This window comes from Dendropsophus ebraccatus, chromosome 1 (assembly GCF_027789765.1).
Source record: "Dendropsophus ebraccatus isolate aDenEbr1 chromosome 1, aDenEbr1.pat, whole genome shotgun sequence".
NCBI lineage: Eukaryota > Metazoa > Chordata > Amphibia > Anura > Hylidae > Dendropsophus > Dendropsophus ebraccatus.
The window spans coordinates 16122171-16141852 of record NC_091454.1 but is presented as its reverse complement, the minus strand read 5'-3'; positions in this window follow the sequence as shown (position 1 = coordinate 16141852).

Sequence of the window (19682 nt, the reverse complement as noted above, 5' to 3'; positions counted from 1 at the left end):
CAGCAGAGGCAGACGGGGGGAGCAGAGCGATACACCTCTCCGGCAGGCATATGGCGGCGGGGCGGACGGGGGAGCGGAGCGGCACACCTTCCAGGAAGGCATATGGTGGCGGGACGGACAGGGGAACAGAGCGGCACACCTCCCCGGCGGCAGGCATATGGCAGCGGGGCGGACGGGGAAGCAGAGCGGCACACCTCCCCGGCAGGCATTTGGCGGCGAGCGGACAGGGAAGCGGAGCGGCATGCCTCCCCGGCAAGCATATGGTGGCGGGGCGAACGGGGGAACAGAGCGGCACACCTCCCGGCGGCAGGCATATGGCAGCGGGGCGGACGGGGGGGGCGGCACGCGTCGCCGGCAGGCATATGGCGGCGGGGTGGACAGGGGAGCAGAGCGGCACACCTCCCCGGAAGTCATATGGCGGCGGGGCGGATGGGGAAGCGGAGCGGCACGTCTCCCCGGCAGGCATATGGCATCAGTGATTTGATCAATTCCCTAGGGAAATGTAGGGACGGCGTGGTCATTTAATCATTTTCAAGGATTTGATCAAATTTCCCAATTCTATCGGTTTACTGCAACATATATAAAACTATAAACATGTTATGCTTTCCTGTCCGCCCTCTGTCTGTGTCCTCGTCTCGGGAGTGGCAGCGGCTCAGACAATCACTGGCCGCAGTGCTGTCCTGACTCAAGTTAATCTGGAGGCTCTGCATCAGTAGGGGACACCAGTGACACTGCAACGGGACACCGAAGGAGCGGGGACAGGAAAGCATAAAATGTTTATTGTTTTATATGCAGTAGCAGCAATATATTAAAAAAAACGCTTCATGTGTCCTATAATACATGTAAAACATCTTTCATTTTTATTGGTTTCTAGGAGCCCGGTACCTCTGAACAACCACAGTTCAGATCCACTATCAATATGATTCGCGGTATATGTGGAGCACTTTTCCTTGTCGTTTCGATGGGCGTTATCATATATGTATGTAAGTAATTTACTACTTCCCCTGTTAAAAGGGTCCTATGAGAATGGAAGGACACGACTGATTTATTACAGAAACAGTGGCACACCTGTCCATGAGTTGTATGTTGTATTGTGGTTTAATGGCCCCATAGCAAAAAAAGGCAGGCTTAGTTACTGCAGTAGGAACTCCTAGGCTTGGTCTGTCTCTAATACACTCTCTAGACCTAGAACTCCTAGACCTAGACTCCTGACAGGTCCTGTGACAGGAAGTGAGAGAGAGAGAGAGAGAGAGAGAGAGAGAGAGAGAGTGTAGTAGTAGTGTACAGAATGTAAACACAATTAGGCAAAAACATACAAACAAGGCTAAACTTTTTCACATATACTGCAGCTGTGCACAGGGGAGTGAGACACCTAGTGGCTGGAGAGGAAATCACAGCTCATAGTACTTGGTGTGACACCTGAGAGAGTTACCTTTTCTGGATGGTATAAAGCTTAGGGAACCACCTGTGGTGGGACACTACACAAAGGGGTGGAGCCTCCCTGCTCCGCCATATTCCCCACAGTGGAGGTTTTGGATCCTTATTATAAATGATACTTGGTAGATGGGGGCCAAGTGTGAGGTTATGCTATAGGCCTAGATAATGTAAGTTATACCTCTGATTGGTTCTATATAGGGGATTGTTTATTACAACTTCAATGTATTTTATGGGTTTTTTTTGCAGCACAACGTCAGTGGTAAATGTGGAAGCTTTGGCAGAACAAAGAAATGAAGCCACAAAGAATATCTATACATGATGACTGTCATCTGAACATAAAACTGAAGACTATTGTACATTGCTGTATATAAGGACCTCACACTCTCAGGGGTCCTAACAATGTTGCTCATGGTCAGTGTTATGACGGCTGACTACATACACAAAGACTGGTTTTAAGGGCCGCATGCAAAGTGGGAAAAAATGAGGGTGGTGGCTACACAGGAACCACCAGGGCATCATAGAGCTGGTCCTGAAGACAGTCCACTACTATATGGAAGATAGTGGCTTGGCCCTTACACACATGAGCAGGGCCGGCTCCATATTTTCACTGGCCCTCAGGGGACAAAGGCTCAGAGCTTAAAACCAAAGCCAGGAATGGATGTGAAAAGAGGAGAAACCTCTTTATGATATGGTATATCACCTCTCCATCTACCTGTACATGTCACTTTTAAGCTCACTTGGGAGATGTAACAAGCAGTCTTATAGTAAGGTTGTACTTTGTTGTCATTAGCAACCAATCACAGCGCAGCTTTCTCTTTACCAGAGCTCATGAATATTTGAAAGTTGAGCTGTGATTGGTTGCTATAGACAACAGAGAACACTGCTTGATACATCTCCCCTGTTATATTTAGTGTCCTAACATAAGCTGCCTGGTCACCAGTGTATATAATGACCTCTGCAGTAAAGCGTATCACCAGTCATTAAAGGGTTAATGCTTCAGATCACTGTGGGCACCTGTTGTCTCCATGGCAACTGTGCACTGTGAGGTCATTCGCTTATGTCATAAAGGTTGCATAAAAGAAAGGATCACTGCCATCTTGGATGCGCCAGAGGACCTTGAGCTTGACTATTTTACTATTCCGACCCTTGATGTAATTTGGAGGTTCTAGCAGGGGAAAGGGGGATGTCTGCTGTAGACTTCTCCTTCAACCAAGCGTCCACCTACTTGAGAGGTGGACCTGAATCTGTAAGAAAGAAGAGATACGACCACCCAGCCTTCAATAAGGTGAAAGATATGGCAGCCAGATCTCTCCCACATCCGATGTGGTATATTTATAGTCTACTTGTTGTTATTTTCCGTAAATCAGGTAAAATGTACAAATTCTTACACTGTGTTATATTGGTATTACCCTCTAAGGGGCAACTCTTGAGCCATGGCTCCCACAAGGTTTCCTCCACAGGAGGTTTTTCCTCGCCTGAGTGCTAGAGGGTGACTCTTCGTGAGTCAGGGGTTTACTATTTTCAGTATCATGTTATTTTAAATAAAACTGTGACCATTTGACACCTGATTACAACGTGTTGTGTCATTATTTTACAATCTTTGGTTTCATTCATTTTGCTTGGAAGTTGGGGGTCCATGACATATCTGCTACACAGACCCACCACATGCACAATAAACACATTTTGTGCTTCCTTTCTGGCACCTTCTCCGGAAGGTTACCTGTAAGCTAATGTAATCCATTGATCAGAAATCTCACAGGCCGAGAAATTCCTCCTGGTTCCATCTGCTTTGTCTCATCATGCAGTATCAAGTCTGTGGTCACTATTATGGCTCCACAGGATTGTCACTCAGCTTTCCCAGGATCCTGAATGGATCTACCTAGCAATATGGAGGGATTTATCACTATATAACTAAGGAAATCTGCAACTCAGCAGTCTGGGAAACTTGGGTAACAATCTCTGCAGAGAGGTTGCTTATGGGCTTGGACTGGCCCTCCAACTACAACAGCTGATGGGCTTCAGTGCATGCTGGGAGTTGTGGCTACAAACACTACAGCTTCCAGCACCTACTGACAATCTGCAGCCCTCAGGATATGCTGGGATTTATAGTACAGATTAATAGAGGTTGTCCTCTTAGAAACTACACTGCAATGCTGACTTAATAGGTATCTGGAAACTGGCAGCACTATTATATGTATATCAGTGCCGTAAGTTTCTCTATAATGAATATTTAAGGTTGAAGATAGCGCCTTCTGCTGGTCAGCTAAAAGCATTGCAGGGTGTTTAAGTACGATTAGCATTTCCAAATTTTCTTTGATAATGAAATATCTTTGCTTTCTCTACAGCATAAATTGTAGAGAATGCATACAAGATGTGGAAAATCTCAGTATAAATGTATAATAAAGGATATATGACGAAATCTCCTGTGTGATATATTTAGTGGGGGAAAAACTGGGTATAAAGCAATCAATGATTATATCAGAGGCGTTGCTAGGGTCCTAAAACATCCGGGGCCCGGGCCCTCTGAGTGCCGTCATAAGCGGTTAGCGAAGGAACCCAGTGCAGAAGCTAGTAACCCCAATGACTGCTTTATTAGTCCTCCCCTATTGCTTTCACTCCTAATAACTGCGGCTAAGCAGACACAGACAGCTTCTTCACAGCTACCTCTTTACACACAGCCTCTCGGAGGTCTGCCCTAACTCCTATCCTCTAGGCCAGTGTTTCCCAACCTTTTCAACCTCAGGGAACTCCTACCAGATCACGTTCTACAAAATGCAAAAACCTTATTCAGTGACTCACAGGTGACGTCTTCTTTGATCTGAGTTTTTCTTTCCCTTTTCCTCTCCATCTGGCCCAGACCTCCATGATTATTTCTTTCAGTTGCAATTCATCTCTTTAGAACCTGCCAGACAAACATTTTAGGCTCCGCACTTTTCCTTCAATTTCCTTCCCTTTTCCCCTCCTATAGGCTCCCATACAGTAGTTATTCCACTACCTGGTGTCAGTGAGTAGGTAGGTAAGTGTGTTGCCCCCTGTATGTAGGATACTCTGCTGTGCCCCCAAATAGTAATAATGTCCAGTGTTGTGCCCCATAGTAATAATGCCTCCTGCTGTATTACCCCACATTGTAAAATGTCCCCCTGCTGTGTACCCTTATATAGTAATAATGCCCCCTGCTGGGCCCTATATAATAATAATGCGTCCAAAAAAAGTTTTGTTGTCTTTATTATGAGGCATATAAAAAGTTACAAAAGATAAAAACGTAGGCCTACATGTTTCGGGGAAACACACCCCCTTGATCACGGCAGTGTAACTTTTTATATGCCTCATAATAAAGACAACAAAACTTTTTTTGGACGCTGTGGATCTTCTCCTCCTTCTTACTATTATCACCGGGTGCGGCCCGCTACTACTCCACTTGCTCCTGCCTGAACGTCCACCATCACACAACAAACTACCTATGGTGAGCTGAGTTTTTTCTTTGTTCATAATAATAATGCCCCCTGCTGTACACTCCATATAGTAATAATGTACCCTCTGCTGTGCCTCCTATATAGTAATAATGCCTCCTGCTGTACCCTCCATATAGTAATACCCCTCTGCTCTGCCTCCTATATAGTAATAATGCGCCTGCTGTACATACCATAGTAATAAAGTTCCCATTCTGCCTGCAATTAACCCGACCGCCATCCCCAAAAACACTACCTCACCTGACCCCTTCCCCCAACACACACTACCCCACCTGATCCACTCCACCCACACACACTACCCCACCTGACCCCCTCTCTTCCCCATGTCTTTCCTCCATGCTTCTCCCCCCCATACTTCTCCCCCCTGCTTCTCTCCCCCATACTTCTTCCCCCTGCTTCTCTCCCCCATACTTCTCCCTCCTGCTTCTCTCCCCAATACTTCTCTTCCCGGTGCTTCTCTTCCCTCCTTCTCTCCCCCATACTTCTCCCCTGTGCTTGTCTCCCCTGCTTCTCTCCCCCATACTTCTCCCCCCTGCTTCTACTCCCCCTGCTTCTCTCCCCCATACTTCTCCTCTGTGCTTCTCCCCCCCACGCTTCTCTCCCCTGCTTCTCTTCACCGTGCTTCTCTCCCCCATACTTCTCCTCTGTGCTTCTCTCCCCCATACTTCTCCCCCCTGTGCTTCTCCTCCCATGCTTCTCTCCCCCATGCTTCTCCTCCCATGCTTCTCTCCCCTGTGCTTCTCTCCCCCCTGCTTCTCCCCCCATGCTTCTCTCCCCCCTGCTTCTCTCCCCTATACTTCTCCCCTGCTTCTCTCCCCCATACTTCTCCCCCCATGCTTCTCTCCCCCATACTTCTCCCCCCGCTTCTCTCTCCCATGCTTCTCCCCCATGCTTCTCTCCCCCATACTTCTCCCCCCTATACTTCTCGTCCCTTGCTTCTCTCCCCCATTCTCCTCCCCCCGTGCTTCTCTCCCCCATGCTTCTCTCCCCCATGCTTCTCCTCCCATGCTTCTCTCCCCCATGCTTCTCCTCCCATGCTTCTCTCCACTGTGCTTCTCTCCCCTGTGCTTCTCTCGCTCCTGCTTCTCCTCCCATGCTTCTTCCCCCCGTGCTTCTCTCCTTCCCCATGCTTCTCTCCCCCATATGCTTTTCTCCTCCGTGCTTCTCCTCCCATGCTTCTCTCCCCTGTGCTTCTCTCCCCCCTGCTTCTCTCCCCCATACTTCTCCCCCCCCCGTGCTTCTCTCCCCCATACTTCTCATCCCACGCATTTCGCCTGCTTCTCTCCCCTGTGCTTCTCTCCATCCTGCTTCTCCTCCCCTGCTTCTCTCCCCCCATGCTTCTCTCCCCCATATGCTTCTCTCCCCCATATGCTTCTCTCCCCCGTGCTTCTCCCCCCATGTTTCTCTCCCCCGTGCTTCTCTCATCCATACTTCTCCTACCATGCTTCCCTCTCCACTGCTTCTCATCCCACGCTTCTCTCCCCCCGAGCTTCTCTCCCCCCCATGCTTCTCTCCCCCCGTGCTTCTCTCCCCCCCCATGCTTCTCTCCCCCCATGCTCCTCTCCTCCCATGCTTCTCTCCCCCATACTTCTCCCATGCTTCTCTCCCCCATACTTCTTCCCTGTGCTTCTCTATCCCATATGCTTCTCCCCCCGTGCTTCTCTCCCCCCATGCTTCTCTCCCCCCGTGCTTCTCTCCCCCCATGCTTCTCTCCCCCATACTTCTCTCCCCCCTGCTTCTACTCTCCCCATACTTCTCTCCCCCATGCTTCTCTCCCCCATATGCTTCTCCCCCGTGCTTCTCCTCCCATGCTTCTCTCCCCCCATGGGTTCTCTCCCCCCATACTTCTCTCCTCCCAAGCTTCTCTCCCCCATGCTTCTCTCCCCCCATGCTTCTCTCCCCGTGCTTCTCCTCCCATGCTTCTCTTCCCCCATGCTTCTCTCCCCCCATACTTCTCTCCTCCCAAGCTTCTCTCCCCCATGCTTCTCTCCCCCCATGCTTCTCTCCCCCAATGCTTCTCCCCCCCATGCTTCTCTTCCCCGTGCTTCTCCCCCCCATGCTTCTCTCCCCTGATACTTCTCTCCATACATTCTTCTCTCCTCCCATGCTTCTCTCCCCCGATACTTCTCTCCCTACATTCTTCTCTCCTCCCATGCTTCTCTCCCCCGTGCTTCTCTCTCCCGTGCTTCTCTCCCCCCAAGCTTCTCTCCCCCCTTGCTTCTCTCCCTCATACTTCTCCCCCCTTGCTTCTCTCCCCCATGCCTCCTCACCTACACGGTCCACCAAGCTTCACCTACTGCCTGCCCGTAGCGCCCGCCGGACGTGCTGCTCCAATCCAATCAGAGGAGACTGAAAGCATGGGAGCGTGGGGCCGCTGTGGCGGGCCGTGGTGCACGCATCCAATTAGTGCGTGCGCCACAGCCCGCCGCAGCGGCTCCACGCTCCCGGTCTCCACTTATTGGATTGGAGCAGCACGCCCGGCGGGCGCTACGGGTGGGCAGTAGGTGAGACGAGCAGCTGCCGGGGCGGGCAGCAGCCGCGATCTGCGGGCCAGATGCGGCCATCAAAAGAGCCGCATCTGGCTGACAAGACCGGGGCTGAAGAGATCAGGGGCAGCAGGCATTTCATTCGGGGCATGAGCCCCGAATAAAACTGCCTAGCGACGCCACTGGATTATATAATTATATTTTATTCGTTTAGACCAGTGATCTCTAACTACTACAACTCTCAGCATGTCCTGACTGTCATGGCATGCTAGGGGTTGTCATTTTGCTACGTCTGGAGTGCTATCTATTGATGACCACAGATCTAAAGAAGAAACTTAGGCTCCTTGCACATGGAGCAAAAGTGGCGGAATTCTCCTTTGGGGTATATGTACACTGAGGAATTCTCGTGGATAACTTGCCGCGGATTCCGCCGCTCGGCCCTGTATGTTCCCGCTTGACTCTCCGCCCGTCCCATAGGCTCCTATCTATGTTCAGGTGGATTCCACCGTCCGCCCAATGAATCGACATGTGGGCGGACGGTGGTATCCACCTGAGCATGAAATGGAGTCTATGGGACGGGCGGAGAGTCAAGCAGGAACATGCGGGGGCGAGCGATGGAATCCGCGACAAGTTATCCATGAATTCCTCAATGTGCAAATACCCTTAGCGCAGCCCTTGGCGAGAGAGAAAATCTGTGGGAACCTCTTAAGCCACAGCACCCAGTGCATCCACAACATCCACAAGTATCCCATTCCACCCAATGGATGTTCTCTCTGAGCTGCTCAGCCAGGACTATGCCGCACCATCTACTGCACCATTTTCAAAATGTAAATAGGTAGAAGTCTCTTCTTCCACCTGCCTGAGGGACAGTAATGCAGTAAAGCACTAATAATATGGCTGATCTCATTCATTTTTTTAGAAGATGAATATAATGTTATCAGCTACCATTGTGGGGAACCACAGACACCAAACCCAGTTCTTCCTCAGAAACTATGAAGGAAATAAGTTCTTCATTATAAGCAGATGTCCTGTTTTTAACCTAAAGAGGCTCTCCTGAATGAGAAAAAGCACAGCTACTTTTTTTTTTTTTTAAAAAACAGTGCCGCCCCTGTCCTCAGGTTGTGTGTAGTATTACAATTCAACTTAAACCACAACCAAAGTGAGGATTGGAGAGGTGCTGTTTCTGGAAGAAAGTGTCCATATTTTTTAAGCCTGGATAAAAACAAAACATGGTGTCTACACATGATGCTTCCCATCTGGATATATTTTCCTCTGATGCTTAGCTGCTTTTTCGGAGTTGTACAGTGTCCCCGGTGTCCCGCACTGACTGCAGAGCCTTATCTTCAGAGACAAACTTGTCTCTGGATTAACAGCCTGCTCAGCCAATCACTGACTGAGATGGGCCGGCCCTGTGTCCAGTGATTGGCTGAGCAGGCTGTTATTCCTGAGACAAGTTTGTCACTGAAGATGAGGCTCTGCAGTCAGTGGGGGACACCGGGGACAGGAGGACACTGAGGGAGTGCGGACAGGTGAGGATAACATGTTTATTGTTTTATATGTACAGGCGGCCCACCGCTGGACAACCCCTTTATTAGGACAGAGACAAAAGCTCATATACTGTACACCTATCACTATGCAGTAAAAGTATTATCATTTTTTTTCTCTGGGTCACTACGATACCAGATGTATGATTGGTTGGTTTTACCTGTTTGGTATAATAAAAACTTTTTATAAAAATAAATAAATAAATTTTGTTGCCACATTCCAAGAACAGTAACAGTTTTTTTGTTTTTTTTTTAATTGGATGAGTTAGGTGAGGTTTTCTTTATGGCACAAAAACTTTCACATCAATAATAGGGAATACCCCTTTAAGAAAGAAGTTTCTTAGCATATTTGTTAGTAATTCAGGAAGTTCCTATTATTAAGAGCAGATAAGATGCTACATAACCACCGCTCAGCCGGCATTGTGAAACTAACACATTTATGGTCAACATTTCTTGTTATTCTGCATGGCGGTATACATATCCCACCTATATCATCATACAGGGGACATAGATGAAGAGAGCATCTACAAGAAGGCAATGAAGATCTCTGCAGCCGGCTGTCTCTGTGTTCTGCATCTTCTATGTGAGTAACTAAAAGGGATCTGCGTCCATCAGGTGGAGAATCTTAACCCCTCAAGACATCACTGGCTTAATATTTGCAAAACTCCCACATCAAATATTTAGCTATGGTGCAGAGATAGCAGCCACAATTGGCCTTGGGGTCTAAGGGTCTCTATCCTATATAACAATACACCATACTTTAAGGGAACCTGTCACCAAGACAATGCTATCTAATCTATCCCCACCATGTTATAGAGCAGGAAGAACCGAGCAGATTGATATATAACTTTATGGGGAAAAAATTCAGTATAGCTTGTAATATGTTGATTGACATCCCTGATCATTCTGTGTTAAGGAGTCCAGTGGGCGGTGTCACTCAATGGCAGGACTCTTTAGCATGGAAACAATTAATAAATTACAAGTTATACTGAATCTTTTCCCATAAAGATATATATCACTCCGCTCAGCTCTTTCTGCTCTATAACATGATGCTGATAGCTTAGGTAACATTTTCATGGTGACGGGTTCCCTTTAAATAGCACACAGTGGGGAGGAGCCTGTTGACCATGGTTGTGTTTTGATGGATGGAACCTCAGTACAGCGGAAAGCTCAACCTTCCCTTTTCAGTCCTGAAGAAGTTACAACCCTATACTGGATGTCACTTTTAGAGTTAAAGATCGATTTCTAGTGCATGGGGATATTTATCATGGTTGGCCAGGGAGCTTTTAAGTTTTAGGCCTTTTAAGACTGGCAAGTGCCGAAAGCCTCAATTTTGCCCTTTACATTGAGCCCCTGTGCTACATAGTGACCTCAATGTTCACTATCTACCTGAAAAAGGGACGCTGGTTGACCTCAGGGAGATCAACCAAATCACCGCAGAGACACCATCACATGTCTGACGTCGAGACATGTGATGGTGTCTCTGCGGTGTTTTGGTTGATCTCCCTGAGGTCAACCAGCGTCCTTTTGCATGCACTTACTAGGCATTGCTCCCACTAGCCAGAATCCTACTCCACACTGATGAGGGACAAATACCCCAAATCAGCTGTCTGTGGATGGATACCTTGCTTGAATGGTTTCCTTGATTGAAGACATTCCTTGGCTTGGTTGTTCCTTCCTGGAGGAAGGTCTGGCTAGTTCACTGACGTCGAGACACGTGATGGTGTCTCTGTAGTGTTCATTTGCCCACTATCTACCCGAGTCTGTATTCAGAATCTAAAGCTAGGCAGCATTACCCATCCCTGTGCCTGCAGAGCTGACTGCAGAGAAAAGCAACACTTACTCATGACTATTAGGGCGGAAATTTATTTTTATCAAAAATAGTTCTGCTTTTTATTTGTTCTTGTGAACATTATACATTTGTATACATTTGTCACCCTGAGCTTCACAGTAGGGAAATCATAGGAGCGTTCATGCAGCACTGACTATGTGTTATGTCTGCGTTAAGCTGCACTTTACAGAGGGGTTCACAGAGCACCAAAAAGAGATAGTCTTGTTTTGTATGTCATGTGCTGCCCCCTAAAATAGAACAAGGGAGAAAACAGTTAATAAGTGGAGACAGATGTGAGTGGTGGCCATGCAGTTATCTCCATACAGGTTGAAGTTGGTATCACAAGGGGCTGCAATATTATCACAGACACAGTCCATTCAGTGTTGGACTGACCCACCAGAGGGCTGGAGAATCCTCCGGTGGGCCCCCAGCTTTAGAACCTGCACTAACACTGACTGACATGTCTTTCTCACTGCTAGTGGGCCCCAGTTACCCCAGTCCAACACTGAGTCCATTGGTTGCAAATTCTAAAATACTCTCTCTCTCTCTCTCTCTCTCTCTCTCTCTCTCTCTCTCTCTCTCTCTCTCTCTCTCTCTCTCTCTCTCTCTCTCTCTCTACAACATAGAATGGTTTGCAGTGTAGATAGTAGGTTAAAGTGCATGTACCATCAGGTATATCGCTTTAAGTATTGTACATGAATGGATCGGCACCAGCGCGGGGATGCCCTAGACCTTTTTTGAACGGTCTATTGAGGAGCATAAAGCACTGGAGGCAGTGCATATACAGTATATACAAAAAAAAAAATAATAATTATATATATATATATATATATATATATATATATATAGTGATATCTTTTGCTGCGGAGTCACAGCTGGTATAGTATATTTGCTTAGCAGGCACTGTGTGTGATGTCGGTCATGTAAAGTGGGAGTTCGCTGTTGGCACACCGTACGCTACACAACACGTGAGTTAGGTACATCATGCCTGCACCATCTTTTTTTCTTTTTTTGCAGTCATTCTCCCATTTGTCTGATTTTTGCCTTTTTTTTTTTTTAAGTAGAGAGAGTGGACTGCAGGGTCAGACTACAGATATGGTTTGTAGTCTGTTACCAGGAGACACATAGGTCTGCAGGGAGCTGTAGACACAATACATTGGGATATTTTTAATTAAGACAATTTGCTTCACTTTTCAGTTTAGATACGGTGGGTGTGAATATAGCTATTCTCTATTACACTATATTTCTCTATCCTGTGTAAAAAAAAAAAAAAACTTTCCTCCCCGCAGGTCTGGCAGTATCAGGAAGAGAAGTCACAGGATCTGTGGGTGACACATTGACCTTAAACTGCAATTACACTGTTGATAATAATCCAGTCTCCATGTGCTGGGGACGAGGCGAGTGCACAATGTATGGCTGTAATAGGATCGTTTGGCTGTATGGTAGTACTGGGATCGTCCGGACTGATGGCCAAAGAGTGACCGAAAGGAAATCTGACAGATACCAGTTACTGGGGAACATCAGTCAGGGAGACGTGTCCCTGACCATTACCGGGACCACTAACCAAGATGAAGGAACTTACTGCTGCCGGGTAGAGATACCTGGAGCATTCAATGACCTGAAAATAGAGGCGATAGTGAAGATACAGGAAGGTGAGACTTTTTACTCTCTCTGTGCATGGCCTATTATATCATACCATTATTCACAGGAAAAGCACTATCATTGGCCTTTATGGAAAAAAGTAAAAGTGTGATCTATGAAGAGAAGGGGCAGGGACCTGGACCTTATTCCTTATGAAAATAGTGAAACTTTCAACTCTCCTAGCATCCTATTAATACATGATGCCAGGAGATCTGTTTTTCCACTTCACAACCTCACACTTCATGGGGTCTGTAAATCACAGAGTGTGTGAATGATCCCTCAGTCTATATAAAGTGTTGTCCCCACCATATTATGAAATAACTTCAGCTGTGGTGGATTATGCTTTGTAGATATCATCTACCGCCACTATGTATACTACTATATTAACGCAGGATGCCTAGTCACACACAGTATGCTACCGCTATACCAGCACCAGTATAACCAATAATAGTACAATATAACAACCACATAGTGATCAGATAGTAGGTCTACACAGGCAGTTTGCAGAGCATTACCGCACTGTAGACCATGCAATAAAGTAACAGTGTTGAGAAGATGCAGTAACAGGAAGGAATACTCAGTACAAGTCTTTATTAACAATTTACTGCTGTAAACATGGTAACAGACTACAAGCAAACCCTGTGTAGTCAGATCCTGCTGTCACATTTGCTTTTTTTTCCCATAGGCAGTGTGAATGCAGGATGGGATTAAATAGGACGTATTTGTACACAAAACAATGCTTTTTGACTAGTGCCTAAAGGCACTGTGTGACTCAGTCCTGAAACCAAGACACCCAACTTGGTATCCAAGTCACCACAGTGAACAGGACATCAGGTATCCAATCTTCGCACCGTGGCCGCAATGCTAGTTGGTATCTTCAGTCCTTAGAGACTCTCACTTTCTAGATGGAAAAATGACGTCAGTACGCTACGTCTGTTTGGGGGACAACCCCCTTTGTCAAGCGCTGCTAAATAGTGCACCCTTCACCATATTTGTAGCAGAAGAATATGTTACATCTAATCACTACAAAACATAAAAACAATTGTCAGAAGATAACACCATAAAACACAGTCTGGTTACTTGAATATTTTCATAGTTTTTTTATAGGTTTTTTTTTACAAAATCTTAATACATTTTTTTAATCCACAGACCCAGACCTGTGTGAATATGTCATACATTTCATTACTCAAACTTAGCCTATGTTCTTAACCCTTAGAGGACCGGGCCAATTTCAATTTTTGCGGTTTTATTTTTTTGCGCCACTAATTGTACTTTGCAATGACAGGCTGAATTTTTTCATAAAGTACACTGCAAAACCAGAAAAAAATTCAATGTGTGGTGAAATTGAAAAAAATTTCTTTTGTTTGGAGCGTATTTTTTTTTTCGTTCTGGGGTAAAACTGACTTGTTATATATTTTCCTCAAGTCGTTACGATTACAACGATATATAACATGTATAACTTTTATTGTATCGGATGGCCTGTAAAAAATTCAAACCATTGTTAACAAATATACGTTCCTTAAAACCGCTCCATTCCCCGGCTTATAGCGCTTTTATCCTTTGGTCTATGGGGCTGTGTCAGGTGTCATTTTTTGCGCTATGATGTGTTCTTTCTATCGGTACCTTGATTGCGCATATGCGACTTTTTGATCGCTTTTTATTACAATTTTTCTGGATTTGATGCGACCAAAAATGCGCAATTTTGCACTTTGGGATTTTTTTACGCTTACGCCGTTTACTGTGCCAGAACAGGAATGTGATTAATTAATAGTTTGGGCGATTACGGACGCGGCGATACCAAACATGTTTATTTATTTATTTATTTTTATTTATAACCTGGGAAAAGGGGGGTGATTCAAAGTTTTTATTATTAATGACACTTTTTTTTTTGTTCTTTTACACTTATACTAGAAGTCACCCTGGGGTTAGGGTTATACCCCCTGGGGTTAGGGTTATACCCCCTGGGGTTAGGGTTATTCCCCCTGGGGTTAGGGTTATTCCCCCCTGGGGTTAGGGTTACTCCCCCTGGGGTTAGGGTTATTCCCCCTGGGGTTAGGGTTATTCCCCCTGGGGTTAGGGTTAGTCCCCCCTGGGGTTAGGGTTATTCCCCCTGGGGTTAGGGTTATTCCCCCCTGGGGTTAGGGTTATTCCCCCTGGGGTTAGGGTTAGTCCCCCCTGGGGTTAGGGTTAGTCCCCCTGGGGCTGGGGTTATTCCCCCCTGGGGCTGGGGTTATTCCCCCTGGGGTTAGGGTTGTTCCCCCTTGGGGCTAGGGTTGTTCCCCCTTGGGGTTAGGGTTATTCCCCCTGGGGTTAGGGTTATTACCCCTAGGGCTAGGGTTATTCCCCCTGGGGGACTTCTAGTATATGCACACTGATCTCTCATTGAGATCTATGCTGTATAGTAATACAGCATAAAACAATGAGATAGGCACTCGATTGCTTCCGGCCATTACGGCGCAGACCCCGGCCGGGTGAAGACACGGGATCGCTCCTCCGGGACAACGTCTTGGAGGAAGGGGGGCGATCTCCACCACTAGACACCAGGGAACAGCTGCATAAGGTAATCGGATGCAGCTGTCATCTTTCTCTTTCTTAGCCTGTCTTTGCATCAATTCATGTCTAGGTATACATCCAATTTCTTCTGCAACCTTACCACCTCTTCTCTCTTATACCCCCTACATACCTCCCAACTTTTGCTGGAAGGAAAGAGGGACAGTCACGGCAATGTGCCACGCCCCCTATAGCCACACCCTCATAGCCACACCTCCATAACCGCAACACCTATTACCATCATATAGGAAACAAATATTACCACCATGTCTTCACCGCATAGTGACTTATCCCCCCCCCCCCCCATACCATTACTGCATAACATCCACTATACACAGAGCAGTACTCTCCCTCAGCACTGACCATATAGCGGTAGATTAGACTGTACACCTGCAGACCTTATAGGTGATTATAGTGCAGTTATTCAGTGACTCACAGGGGACGTCTTCTCTTGTTGATCACTTTTGTGGTTCTTCGCCATCATGCACGGCCATCTTGAAAACCTCTCCGGCCATCTGCGAGACAAACATTTTAGGCTCCTCTCTCCAGTATCATCGTCATCTGCTTCACAGTAACCCCCATCTCCCCATAGGACACACTGTAGTAACCCCCATCTCCCCATAGGACACACTGTAGTAACCCCCATCTCCCCATAGGACACACTGTAGTAACCTCCCCCTCCCCCTAGTTAATCCCACTGTAGTAGCCCCCATCACCCCCACACACTGTAGCAATCCCCCCTCTCCCTAGTAAATCCCCCGTAGTAATCCCCCATTTGTTAATCCCCCTGTAGTAATCCCCCCTCATTATAGGTCCCACTGTAGTAATCCCCCTCTCATCATAGGTCCCACTGTAGTAATCCCCCCTCATCATAGGTCCCACTGTAGTAATCCCCCTCTCATCATAGGTCCCACTGTAGTAATCCCCCTCTCATCATAGGTCCCAGTGTAGTAATCCCCCCCATCATAGGTCCCACTGTAGTAATCCCCCCATCATAGGTCCCACTGTAGTAATCCCCCCTCTCATCATAGGTCCCAGTGTAGTAATCCCCCCATCATAGGTCCCAGTGTAGTAATCCCCCCATCATAGGTCCCAGTGTAGTAACCCCCCCCCCATCATAGGTCCTAGTGTAGTAATCCCCCCTCTCATCATAGGTCCCACTGTAGTATCCCCCCCATCATAGGTCCCAGATTAGTATCCACCCCCCCCCCCCCTTCCAGGCAGACCCATCCCTAATAGAAAATAATAAAAAAAAATATATACTCACCTAGTCAGGGATCAGTCACAGAGCTGTCTGTCTTCTCCCAGCTGCTGCTGTGGTCACAGGTAGTCAGGAACAGAGCAGGAGAGAGGCAGCCTGACACACAGCTCCCTGCCCCCGCAGCTCCCAGCTCCAGCCCCGCGGTATCTGCTTTCATCTTCTCTCCGACCTGTCCCTGACCTGTGACGTCCCCAGCAGCCGCGGCAGCACACAGGAGATAAGAGGAGAGAAGAGGAAAGCAGGTACCGTGCGGGGTTGGAGCAGAGAGCTTCCGGGGCAGCAGCTAACCTGTGTGTGAGGCTGTATGCCCCAGAAGTTCTCTGCATGTGACTGTCTGCTCCCTGAAGCCATCTGACACTGTCAGCAGCCGCAGGAGCCGCGGACACTGTCAGATGGCTTCAGTGACGCCATGAGGGGGGGGCGGGGGGACACAGGGGGGCCGTTCCGGGACAGCGGGACATCACCCGAAAATCGGGACTGTCCCGCTTGATCGATCCAGGACGGTTGGGAGGTATGCCCCTATCACAAAATTTCTCTTGTTATATTCATGTGAATAATTCTTCTAATACAAGAAGAGGATGTATTTGTAGTCTGTTACCATAGAGACACATAGGTTTGCAGTATCTTTTAAAGAATGTGAACATAGCCAGTCACTTTAATCCTATATCTTGTGTAGTTTCAACATGACTGTTTCCCTTGTTTTCTGACAGTATCAGAAGAAGTCACAGGATCAGTGAATGACACATTGACCTTACCCTGTACTCACACCGATTATAATGATCAGCGCTCCATGTGTTGGGGACGAGGCGAGTGCTCAGTGTATGGCTGTGATGATAAGATCATCTGGACTTATGGCCAAACAGTGACATGGAGGAAATCTGACAGATACCGGTTACTGGGGAACATCAGTCAGGGGGACGTATCCCTGACCATCACCGGGGCCACTACCCAAGATGAAGGGACTTACTGCTGCCTCGTCAAAAAGACTCCTGGACAATTCAACGATACCAAAAAAAATGTGGAAGTGAAGATACAAGAAGGTGAGAATGGAATAAACATGGGGGCAATAAAGCACAAATCCCTCCTGCCCCTGGTAGTTAGAAGTATTGTGGTTGTCATCACAATCAGTGTTACTTCAGGTTAATTTAACAGAAGTGTGATTGACTTGGATTTACCTCGTGTGGTTTAAGTGTTCCCTTTAATTTCTTGAGCGGGGTATTTTTTGCTAATACATTCATTTAACAAACTTGCCTCCTTCTCCTGATATATCCGCTCTATCCTCCCATTGTTGATATCTCAGTGTCTAAGTTACAGACCACCACTCTTCTATAAAAGCAGTGGTCTGGCCCAACTATGTTAGTTGAAATGGGAATACCCCTTTACAGGAGCCAGAAGAGGGATTGGAAAAAAAACAAAAACCTGCAGGGTACACAAGGGATGCCCTTGAGGAAGCCGTGAGGTGAAACACATGTTGGGTCTGTGGTGGTCATGGTCACCTGCTATGCTCTATTACGGGTATATGTAGTATTACATATTTATTATATGAGTTTAAAACGCCTATTTAGTTATATGTAACATTTCATACACATTTCTGTCTGCGTTACTTTAAAAATGACCCATCTCCTACAAGTAAATAATTGTATTCTCCTGGAAGTAACAATGTTACGGCCACTTCTCCTATAGCTCTGTGTTGTATCATTCCTCCTTTAGGCTATGTTCACACTGCGTACGAATCCGTACGCAGTTCTTACGGGCGTGCGAAAGATCGACATGCGGCCGGATGCGTATGCACTGCGAACATACGCTGTAGTACAGTTATGCTTACCTAGTTTGTTTCTAAGTGATCTGCAGCAGGTGATTTACTTGGAAATCTTCGCCCAGCCCAATAAAACACACAGAACATTTTGGATCGAAAAATCAAGTTCAATTTGACTGTAATAAGTACTTCGTACGGGACCGCATTTAAATCCACGGCTGTGGGGGGGCGTGGTTTGGTCATGGCGGAGTGAGCAGCACAATCTCTGAGCTCCGGTCCTACCCTGCCGAATAAACGATCCTCAGCACCGTTAACCGGCACAAATAGCACCCGAATGACACGCACCCGCAGACGCAAACCTCTGGTATCCACTACCCTGGGAACAGACGAACCGGGTGCTATGGAATGGTACCTGCGAAGTGCCCGCTCAGCCTCTTCACATGGCGGCCCGGCCAGCTCCCAGCAGCCCGGCTCCCCTCCGTCTCCAGTGCTCCTGCCACCTTCCCCGAATGCCTCCCGTGACTCCAACTTCGTGGGAGACGCCGGTGAGAGAGACGATGGCTCTCCGGATCCACGGCCTGCATCCTCTCCGGGCTCAGTGTGGGCCGAGGCGCCTCCTCCGCCTGAGGCAGAAAGACGGGCGCCATCTTGGGCACACGTGTCCGCGCCATTAACAACCGCCATGACGCAGGTTAGTGGGGACATGCAGAGGCCGACGGATTATGATGATGTGTGGGACTGGAAGGCACACCTGAAAGCCCTGCCGACTAAATCTGAGTTGGACTCGCTATTCACCAAGCTAGAATCTTCTCATAAGCGTGACATTGCGGCCTTGCAGAAAGATCTCCAAACAGTGGGTCAGAGAATAGTGGAGGTAGAGGATGTCCAGGAACAGACTTTGTCTACACTAGATATGCACAGAGAAGCTATTCAGACTAACTCTACTCAGATTGCGGAGCTCATGGCTCATGTTGACGACTTGGAAAATCGTCATCGCTGCAATAACTTGCAACTAACCAGCTGGAAACCTGGGCCTTAGATTTTTTTCTGCATCTCCTACAACGTCCCCCAGATCAAGCGGTTGAAATAGATAGGATCCACAGATCCCTTGGTCCAAAGTCTGCAGATCGTATGCGCCCTAGAGATATTGTGTGCAGGATCCATTTTTTCAAGGATAAAGAGGCAATCCTGCAGAAAGCAAGAGAGACTAAAGACTTATCATACCAGGGCAACAAGCTGATGGTGCTCCCTGATTTGGCACGCCGTACCCTACTACTATGCAAGGCGCTGAGGCCCGTGCTTGAGAGAGCGGGACATCCCGTACCGTTGGGGATATCCTTTTCAGTTATTTGCCAGGAAGGAGGGCAGGTCTGCATCATTTCGATCCCTAGGGGACCTCCCGAAATTCCTAGGGACATTTAAAATACCGATGATATCTATCCTGGACTGGCCTACGGTTTGCAGTCTCCCTGTACTACCGCCTGGATAAAGATGGCAGCGAGTGGCCCCGAAACCCCAGAGAAAGGCGCGCGCAAGACGGGATTCTCCTACCTGAGCTGTGGGACATCCATGCTGCCCGACATTCCCTGTCACAGCCTAATGGCTGTTTATGTTACTGGTTTCTTAGTTAGCACTTTTTGAGAGTGTCTTTATTGTGTAAAGTTTGTGCACTTTGTTATTACTGCTGTGTGCTGAGGTTCTCATCT